The sequence below is a fragment of the Lithobates pipiens genome, unplaced genomic scaffold (genome assembly GCF_037356315.1).
Source record: "Lithobates pipiens isolate NorthernLeopardFrog02 unplaced genomic scaffold, aLitPip1_a1.2 Scaffold_16, whole genome shotgun sequence".
Lineage (NCBI taxonomy): Eukaryota > Metazoa > Chordata > Amphibia > Anura > Ranidae > Lithobates > Lithobates pipiens.
In genome coordinates, this window is record NW_027507748.1 from 545,371,273 (window position 1) to 545,381,836 (window position 10,564).

Below are 10,564 nucleotides of genomic sequence, written 5' to 3' on the forward strand. Positions count from 1 at the left end.
CCGGTGGAAAAGTCCGCCCGTGTGTAGGCTCCAGAGGACTTTTTTACCCAAATGTCCGGCGGACTAAGAAAGTATTTTTGCACTCCAATCTGTCCGCCGGACTCGCATTTCAGGGGACAGTACAGCCGTGTATGTGCTAGTCTGCCGTACTTTTGAAATGAACAGACTTTTCCCGCCCAGAGAAAAGTCTGCTCATTTTAAAGCGTGTCTCCAGGTAGCCGGGACCAGCGAAGGAGGCGTCGCTGGCCCCGTCACCTGGTATGGACTTAAAGGGGAATCCCTACGCCAAAAAATCATTATGGGGTCCCCCCCAGGTCCATATCAGACCCTTATCCGAGCACGCTACCCCTCCCTCCTGAGCCATACCAGGCCGCGTGCCCTCTACATGGGGGGTGCCTTGGGGAAGGGGGGGCCGCGTGGCCCCCCACCCCAAAGCACATTGTCCCCATGTTGATGAGGACAAGGGCCTCTTCCCGACAACCCAGGCTGTTGGTTGTCGGGGTCTGCGGGCGGGGGGCTTATCGGAATCCACGAGCCCCCTTTATAATCCCAGCCCCCCACCCTATGTGAATGAGTATGGGGTACAATGTACCCCTACCCATTCACCTGTGAAAAAAAGTTAAAAAAAAACACAACACACAAGGGTTAAAATAGTTTAATGCACAGCTCTGGGGGTCTTCTTTGCGTCTTCGGGGGTCTTCTCGCCGGACTTCTCCGCTATCTTCTGCTCTTTTGCTAGCTCTTTCACTAGCGGAGGAGCCCGGCTTTCTTCTTCGCCGCCGCCCTCTTCTTCCAACTTCGGGGGTCTTGTCCCCCTCTTCGGTTCTTCTTGCCGAGCCACCGGGCCTTCATCTAGCTCTTTTACAAGCGGTGGCCCGGTCTTCTGTCGCCGCTGCCACTGTTGCCGTCTTCTGTTCTTCTCTTCTGGAGATGTTGCCTTGTCGCTGTCTCCGGTCACAATGGCAGGGACGCAGCGTGCGGCGACTTATATAGGGACATCACCGGATGATGTCCCCACCCATTATGATGTCACAGTCCCAGAGGAGGGGGACGCTCGCCTGTCCCCACCCCCTTTCCTGGCCGGCCGGGTAGCGTGCTCGGATAAGAGTCTGATATGGACCTAGGAGGGGACCCCACGCCGATTTTTCGGCGTAGGGATTCCCCTTTAAGTCCATACCAGGTGACGGGGCCAGCGACGCCTCCTTCGCTGGTCCCGGCTACTTGGAGACGCGCTCAAAATGAGCCGACATTCCTCCGCGTATGTGGGCGAGTTCGTTCATTTCAAAAGTACGGCGGATAGTCCAGCGGACTTAGTACGCCGTATTAGTCCGCCGCAAAAGTACCGTGTGTGGGCAGGTAGCTAGTTCGGAAAGTCCAGCGGACAGTCTGGCAGAAAGTCCGCCAGACTAAGTCCGCCGAATAGTCTGCTACGTGTGTACGCGGCATAAGGCTGCATTCACACCTGAGTGTAGCGTTTTTGAGCAATTTTTCCGGTGTTTTGTCACACATGTTTGCATACATAGTTTTCTGGTGTTTTTTAGCTCTGGTGCTTTTTTGTTTTTTTTTGCCAATAGGAAAAATTATTATCTCTTTCATCATTTGTTGCTATGTTTTTAGATTTTTTCATCAGCTTCCTGGGTGAATATTGTTCTTCCGGTTCATCATTGTGCTTCCTGCTCCATGTGTTTGTATTTTCCTCTGCAAAGATGAGTGATGATGAGATGGCGTGTTTTGTGGCAGCAGCCACTGTTACCTCATATTTTCTGCATGAAAGAGAGAGGAGAAAGAAGAGGGCATGCAGATACTGGATCCACCCCGTAATTGTTGATTGAGAAGAGAGAGGCCATTTTTGGGTCATGTACAGTGACCTACGTGATCATGAGGATACATTTTTGGACTACACTAGGATGTCCATAAAAAGGTTAGTCAAACTTATTTGGATTCATGATGTTTGACATTGTTCCTTTCTTATCATACTAATAAACCCCATATTTGTTATTTTTGCTCACAGCTTTGATGAGTTACTGGGTTTACTCAGTAGTCGGTTGCAACGAATGAACACATATTTCCATAACAGTATACCCCCTGTGGAACAACTAATCATCACACTGAGGTATTTTTTTCTTATTTTTTTTTATTTTTTAAGACTGATTCATGAAGAACCAAATATTAATATTTTTGTATATGCATACAATAAACACCAAACACACATTTTTAAAGCCAAGCAAAATTTTCTTTATATAAAATATTATTGAAATATAATTTTTTCTGTTAGTTTGTTTTTCACATATACAGCTCAACAATATAAAAAAAGAAATAGAGCTAACGTAGCTCATAAAACAAAAATAAAACAATTTAGAGGTGATGGAATATTTGGGAGGAGTTGACTCCCTCATTAGGTTTATTCACCACATTCATGGCATGGCCATAATGTGACCAGGTGGAGGTAAAGGGATTCTTATTATGCTGCCAATCAGAAGGTGGTGGTGGTGTTGGCAGAGGAAGGTGATTGGAAGGTGGTGGTGTTGGCAGAGGAAGGTTAGTAGAAGGTGGTGGTGTTGGCAGAGGAAGGTGGGTGGCAGAATGTGGTGATGACAACCGAGGAAGGTAAAGAATGTGGTGCTGGCAGATGGGGTGGGGGGGATTTGCATGGGGAACATTAAATGGTGGTGGAGGTTCTGATGACCTATATGTGGTGGTTGGTGGAATAAAAGTTGCGATGTAACAGATGGTACCTGCCAACATGTCTGCCTGGAGTTCTGATGGTATCTTCTCCATCAGATCTTCCAGACATCTTGCAGAAACCTGCACATGAGACCTCTTGCTGTTCATTCTTTCAGACATACTGGCCATAATGTCCAACATGCGGTTGAAATCAGGTTCAGGAGCCCTCCTTCTTGTTTCTCTAGCAGGTACACAAGCACAAATGAGTGGTGTGGACTCCTCGTCTCCCACAGGTGTCGCAGATGTAGACCGGTTTGGAGTCGACAATTGGCTCTCCAGATCTTGGCCTGCTTGATCACTTGATGCTTGGCTTGCTTGCTGACTGTGATCACCTGATGCTTGGCTTGCTTACTGACTGTTAGCATCTGTGTCCAAATCATTATTTGGAGTACTGTCCTCCCAGCAGTTTTCAGTACTGAAAATATAAATTAATTATAGCTTTCTCTTTACATTTTGTTTAATTACATTCGTACAGATGATACAGTAGCTTACCGCCCCAAAGCCAGCAATGGCCGAAGAAACTCCAATTCTTTTGCATGCAGATAATCTCTCGGAGCACACACCACAGATCCACTCCTGAATTCCCTGAGCAGTCTTAGCCCTTGTACACATGGTCGGACATTCCGACAACCAAATCTGTCGGATTTTGTCCGATGGATCTTGTCCGAAACTATTGCATACACACGGTCAGACAAAGTTGTCGGAAAATCCGATCTTTCAGAACGTGATGACGTAATTTCGTTACGATGGGACTACGTTCAGGCTAGTAGCCAATAGCTTTGGTGTAGGAATTTGATCTTAGCATGCGTGGCACTTTGTCCGATCGGGATTCTCTACACATGATTGGAGTATGTCTGATCGGAGCAGTTTGTCGGAAAATATTTCCAGCAAGTTGGAAAATTTGGTCCGACGGATATTCCGACCGAAACAGTCCGATGCATACCACACACAGTCGGAATATCCGACAAACCGCTCCGATCGGACACATTCCGACGGAATCTCCGACCGTGTGTACAAGGGCTTAGATGTCGAGTGTAGGCATCACGTATGCTCTCCCACTTCGTTTTGAGCAGTTTAACTGTTAAAAAACAAATTAAAATATATATATTTATTTCTTTGTAGGTACCTAGCAACCGGACAATCATTAGCAAGTCTACACTATACCTTTTGGGTTGGAAAATCAACAGCAAGTTACATAGTCCGTGACACCTGCTCTACTATTTAGGATGTGTTGAAGGATATTGTGTTTAACAAAACTACAGCAGAAGAATGGTCACAGATCTCTGAAGTTTTCTGCCAATGCTGCAACTTCCCCAATTGCGTTGGAGCAATCGATGGGAAACATATTCTGATCTTGAAGCCCAAGGGTAGCGGAAGCCAGTATTTTAACTACAAGAAATATTTTTCTTTTGTTTTAATGGCAGTGGATGATGCTAATTATTGCTTCTGTATATAGACATTGGGTCGTATGGCAGCAGCGCTGACTCTACTATTTTTGGGAATTCTTCTTTTGGACACATGCTGCGTACCAATAGTCTGGATTTTCCGGAAAACAGTCCACTCCCGGGCACAAATGGCCCTCCCCTACCCAGTATATATTGTGGGGAATGAGGTCTTTGCTTTGAGTGAGCATCTTCTACGGCCTAATTTGGGGCACAAGCTAACTGTACAGAAGAGTGTGTTCAATTATCAGCTAACACGAACACGTCGAGTTGTCGAATGTGCATTTGGCATTTTAGCAAACAAATGGCGAGTACTGCACACTCCCATTGTTCTAAACATGCAAAATGCGGTCTGTGCTGTTAAAGCTGGATGTGCCTTGAATAACTTTGTAAGGCAGCAGGATGGATTGATTTGAGGACCCATTACATCGGAACATGGAAAGAGCTCATTGGAACGGTGTTCCTGGAAGCAGACAAGGTACACATGTCAGGGATCAATTTGCATCCTACTTCATGTCTCCAGCAGGACAGGACCCATGGCAGCTTGAGGCAATTGAATCATTTTAAATCTTTAGTTATTTGTTAATACAACCATATACTATGCTGTACTATGCTTAATAAAAATACTTGATGTATTGATAAGAAGTCTCATGTTTTTTTTTTTTTTTTACATCTATCTATCTTTATGTGCAGTATCCATACAATATCCACTAGGGGTCAGAGTGTGCCATCATGTATTTGTGACATGCTGACAATACTATTCTCATACTCCTATGCATTAGGCCCCTTTCACACTGAGGCGTTTTTCAGGCGCTACAGCGCTAAAAATAGCGCTTGTATAGCGCCTGAAAAAAGCATCTCCTTTCACTCCAGTGTAAATCGCACTGGAGCCGTGCGCTAGCAGAATGGTAAAAAAAAGTACTGCTAGCAGTATCTTTGGAGCAGTGAAGGAGCAGCACGGCTATACCGGGTTAAAACCAAATAGCGCCACTAAAACAATGGTAGTGCCAACGCCCGCAACCACCCCAGTGTGAAAGGGGCCTTAGGTCCTTTTATACTTATATAAGAAGGAGGCAATAGATGTGCCATTCCAGTTCATCCTGGTCACATTCCTACACACATGCAATTTGTGTGTATACATATGTGACCATAGTGAACTGCAATTGTACATCTATTGTCTGTTTTCTCATATGTATGATCTTGTAAGCAATGCATAGGAATATATGCATAAGCTAGTACTGTTTTTTAGACATGTGCAATTTGTTTCGTATGAATCTCAAATTCGTACGAATTTCCCAAAATTCGTACGTTCGGGAGGATCCGAAATACGAATTGCCGTGCGTCCGAATTCTGTACGGAATACGAACTTTTGTTTAAGAATTTCGGATTTCGGATCAGTTGTTGTCGAATCTGCGACGACTCAGTCATTATGCTTATTATGAGGGGCTCCCACCATCCCTGTGCTATGCTGACTTCCTCCTGGGGCTGTACCTCTGCTGTGCTCATTATGAGGGGCTCCCACCATCCCTGTGCTGTGCTGACTTCCTCCTGGGGCTGCTTAATATGAGGGGCTCCCACCATCCCTGTGCTGTGCTGACTTCCTCCTGGGGCTGTACCTCTGCTGTGCATATTATGAGGGGCTCCCACCATCCCTGTGCTGTGCTGCCTTCCTCCTGGGGCTGCTTATTATGAGGGGCTCCCACCATCCCTGTGCTATGCTGACTTCCTCCTGGGGCTGCTTATTATGAGGGGCTCCCACCATCCCTGTGCTATGCTGATTTCCTCCTGGGGCTGTACCTCTGCTGTGCATATTATGAGAGGCTCCCACCATCCCTGTGCTGTGCTGACTTCCTCCTGGGGCTGCTTATTATGAGGGGCTCCCACCATCCCTGTGCTGTGCTGACTTCCTCCTGGGGTATGGTTGCCACCTTTTCTTCAAGGCAAACCAGAACACTTCAGCGTCGCAGAGCAATTTTTTTTCATAGTATGCATAGATGTTGCTATTAAATAATATGAAGTTAATCACAAGAGTCCCCCTTTACATCAGAGTCCACAGAGTTTCCCTTTTACATTGGAACTCACAGAGTTCCCTTTCACTGTAATGGGAGACTCTGATGTAAGGGAGAACTCTAGCATAAGGGATGCTCCGTTGTGTAAATAAGGACTCTGATGTAAGGGGGAGCTCTGATGTAATGAGTGCTCTGAGAACTCTGATTTACCTTAGCGTACTCACTTAGAGGCAGGAGACCTAGTCTGGTCTGAATAATGTGTCCGGGTCTCAGACAGTCTGAAACCCGGACGCATGATTCCAAACCCGAACTGTCCGGGTGAATCCCGAACAGGTGGTAACCCTATCCTGGGGCTGTACCTCTGCTGTGCATATTATGAGGGGCTCCCACCATCCCTGTGCTGTGCTGACTTCCTCCTGGGGCTGTACCTCTGCTGTGCATATTATGAGGGGCTCCCACCATACCCTTTCTGGTTCCACACACCCACAACTGAATTGCTAGCAGATTAGGGATACATTTTCCATACTTTTCTAGTCATCAGTTCTAGTTGTACTAACAGAATGGGGCAAACTGTCTCTCATAGCCTCTACATCCCCATCCGTGGCCTGCCTTGGGTGGTCATGACATCTCATTTTGGTAATGTGATCTACGACTAACCAGTCAACTAGGGTATAAGGGGACGCACAAGACAGTGTGATTGGGGGGATAAGGAATATATATCTGACTCTGATACTAATACATGTAAATAATCAACAAACATGCTGCACAACAAGTTATACTTTGATCAACCTTTTTAAAGTTAAAATGCAGTGTATGTATAGCCATGGGTGGAGCGTGGGAAGGAGTTACACCTCACTCAGGTTTTTATTACTAAAAAAAAAAAATAGCAATAGCAAAAATGGACTACATACTAAAATTATCTGATGGCAAATTTTTTGCCCACAATGTAAATCCAGCGTCAATCATGTGGTCCAGCGATGTAGATCCATCGTCAATCATAATAACCAATGACCAACCAGCACAAACATGATGACCTGCGCTGATGATTCTCTCCCACTGGACTTTCACCATAAATGACAGCCAAACCAGCTGGCAACAGGGATACCCAGAGCAAATCAAAGGTGGCTGTGAATGACACAGTCTAGAGCCTCCATTAAGCTGTGTAGCAGCATATCATTTCTAATATAATACATCACTATCAGGGGTCAAGTCCTGGGGAAAAATGTGTGGGAACTCCGACCCAAGATCCACTCCCCCACAAAAAAATAAAATGATACACTCATATGCACGAATGCTTCAAAAGTGGTATTTTTCATCCAATTTTCATATTGTGTGTATGAAGCTTAACTGTTAGTATATAAAAAAAAACACCCTCAATGAAATACAAACTACAAACATAAATACGATAATTCTCTGAATAATCAGCATTCATTCAATTGTGCTTCCATGCAAATGTGAACATCATGTTCTGATCTTTATAGGGGAGTGTTATTTTGTATATAGAGTGTTTATGTGGTGAGTTTACACTTTTCATTGAACAGAGTTTGGATAACACAGGGTTAAACGTAAAGGTCATAAATTAACTGCACATAATATGGACAGAATGCTTGGGGAGATAGTGATATATTCCTGCTTAGGAGATGTATGTTAGCTTGGGGGGACGGCAAACTCTGTAGAGCTCCAACACACACTCGCTGCTATTCCAACCCTTCACATATTTCCACATAAACTTCCCTCCTGGCATTAAACTTTGCCAGGTATTGTGCTCAGCTTACCACCCCAAACTGATGTTCCTCCCTCAGCTCACCTCTCTTCCTGCATGTCCTATGAGCAGAATAGCTGTGCTCCTCCTCTGGGTTCTCTCATCATATGGCACTGAAGATAGAGGAGGGGGGATTCAGCGGGACACACAGAGCAAGTATGCAGGAGACGGGGGGGGGGGGGGGGGTGAGGAGACAGAAAATCAGGAGGGGCCAGAAGGGAGGAGCGCATCATGAGAGGTCTGCTTAAATACAATCTCTTAGCAGCAGGGACCTGATCTACCCGTCAGCTAGCTGTGATTGTCAGGTAGTTTGAAGAGGAAGCTGTCATGGGGCCCCCTACTAGCAATGCCTGAATGGTCAGTCCACCCCTGTTGTGTGGTACTTACTATTGCGAGCTGTGTTGACAGCTGCTGGTGTAGCACCTTCCACACAGCTTGCATACTTAAAAGTCTTGCAGAGCACGGCTGCTAACAGGAACTGAGTTCCTGCTGTGGAAAAAGTGCAGGAACTCCGTTCCCATGCGTTCCCACAGAACTTGAGCCCTGATCACTATAGAATGTAAACAGAATGCAAAAGTATTGTGTCAATGACAATTTGCTACAAGCACTCCTTTTGAGTGAGGTGTAGCAAGATCAAAAGCCTAGGGGTTCCAGTGCTCTTGCAGACAGGGCCACAAAAACCACAGAAACCAACCACCATTTTAAAATGGCACAGGGATGATTCTGGGGCAAATAACTACTATTTGTGCACCACTTAAAAATGGCGCTCTAGAATCTAGTGGCCAACAGTGGCCATTCAGCAAATGCTACCTATCATTGGAAAACATTTTGTCAGCCTTGAGGGTGCAACAGATTGTAGTCCAAAACAAATTGCCAAATAAAGTTTTGCAATCTCCAAAAATTTGAATAACATTGTGTTCACTTAAGTCAGCATTTCATGCTTAAAGTGTTTCTGCACCTAAAAAAAAAATATTAAAAGCCAGCAGCTACTAATATTGCAGCTGCTGACTTTTAATAAATGGACACTTACCTGTCCCAGGGTCCAGCGATGTCGTCGGCAGATGACGAGCGATCGCTCGACTCTCTGCTGCCCCCGCCGCCATCCTCTGTCAGGGAATCGGGAAGTGAAGCGTTGCGGCTTCACTGCCTGGTTCCCTACTGCGCATGCGCGAGTCGCTTCTGGTCCCGCTGTGTCCTGGGAACTGTGTGTTTCCCAGAACACAATGGGGGGCGGGGCATCTGCGGGGGTCTGCAGCGGTCTGTCCCGGAAGTGGGTGCAGATACCTGGATTATCCAGGTAACTGCACCCCCCTCCCCCCTGAAAGGTGCGGATTGTGGCATCGGAGGGGGGAGGGATCAGATTAGCAGAACTTCCCCTTTAGGGTGGAGGGTGGAGAACTGCTTTAACCACTTCAGCCCCGGACCATTTTGCTGGCCAAAGGCCAGACCACTTTTTGCGATTCGGCACTGCGTTGCTTTAACTGACAATTGCGCGGTCATGCAACGTGGCTCCCAAACAAAATTGATGTCCTTTTTTTTCCCACAAATAGAGCTTTCTTTTGGTGGTATTTGATCACCCCTGCGGTTTTTATTTTTTGCGCTATAAACAAAAATAAAGGGACAAATTTTGAAAAAAACACATTATTTTTTACTTTTTGTTATAATAAATATCCCCCAATATATAAAAAAAAACATTTTTTCCCTCAGTTTAGGCCGAAACATATTCTTCTACATATTTTTGGTAAAAAAAATCGCAATAAGTGATTATTGATTGGTTTGCGCAAAAGTTATAGTTTTATGGCATTTTTATTAATAATTTTTTTTTTACTAGTAATGGCGGCAATCAGCGATTTTTATTGTGACTGCGACATTATGGCGGACATTTTTGACACATTTGTGGGACCATTGTCATTAATACAGCAATCACTGCTATACAAATGCAGTGATTCCTGTGTAAATGACACTGGCAGTAAAGAGGTTAACCAGTGGGTGGCAGTGTAGGGGTTAAGTGTTCATAGGGGTGTGTTACTAACTGTTGGGGGCTGGGCTTTCTTTTAGTGAACACTGATCACATGGGGCAGAGATCAGCGTCACTTGTTGCTAGGCAGAACGGGGAGATGCTGCTTACAACGGCATCTCCCAGTTCAGCCTCCCCGTGAGACGATCACGGGTATGCCCACGGCAATCGAGTCCGCGGGACCAGCGACCGAACTCACGGGGGTCCCGACCAGCACGGGGACCTCGCCAGCAGCGGCGTACTCACGATGGAAGGGCGGCATTTAAGATTGGACGTACCTGTACGCCAATATGCCTGCCTGTGCCATTCTGCCAACATCGGGGTGCGCTGGTCGGAAACTGGTTAAGTAGTGAACGGAAATGTCTTCCAGATCATCTGACCTCATTGTTGGGACCTGGAAATTAATCTGAGGAGATAATATTTGTATCTATTTTAGGAGATACATATATGCTATATATTATTTATTTTATTTTATTTATACATTTTTTCTTGAGGGTACTGGATCTAGTCAATGAAGACTAAATCCAATCTCCCACCTTCATGAATATGCAGAATAGTGATCTATAGTTGGCTGCAATCAGCCAGCAATAGATCACTACACCAGTGATAT

At 45.5% G+C, this 10,564-nt stretch overlaps 1 long non-coding RNA gene across 1 annotated transcript; it reads left to right on the top strand.

Annotated features, from left to right (window-relative positions):
• Positions 1 to 1,647: 1,647 nt before the first annotated feature.
• LOC143984447 (uncharacterized) lies at positions 1,648 to 4,811 on the top strand. The gene is made up of 3 exons (XR_013274865.1): positions 1,648 to 1,921; positions 2,012 to 2,113; positions 3,847 to 4,811. It is a non-coding gene; the product is annotated as an uncharacterized LOC143984447 (long non-coding RNA).
• The last annotated feature ends 5,753 nt before the right edge of the window (positions 4,812 to 10,564 follow it).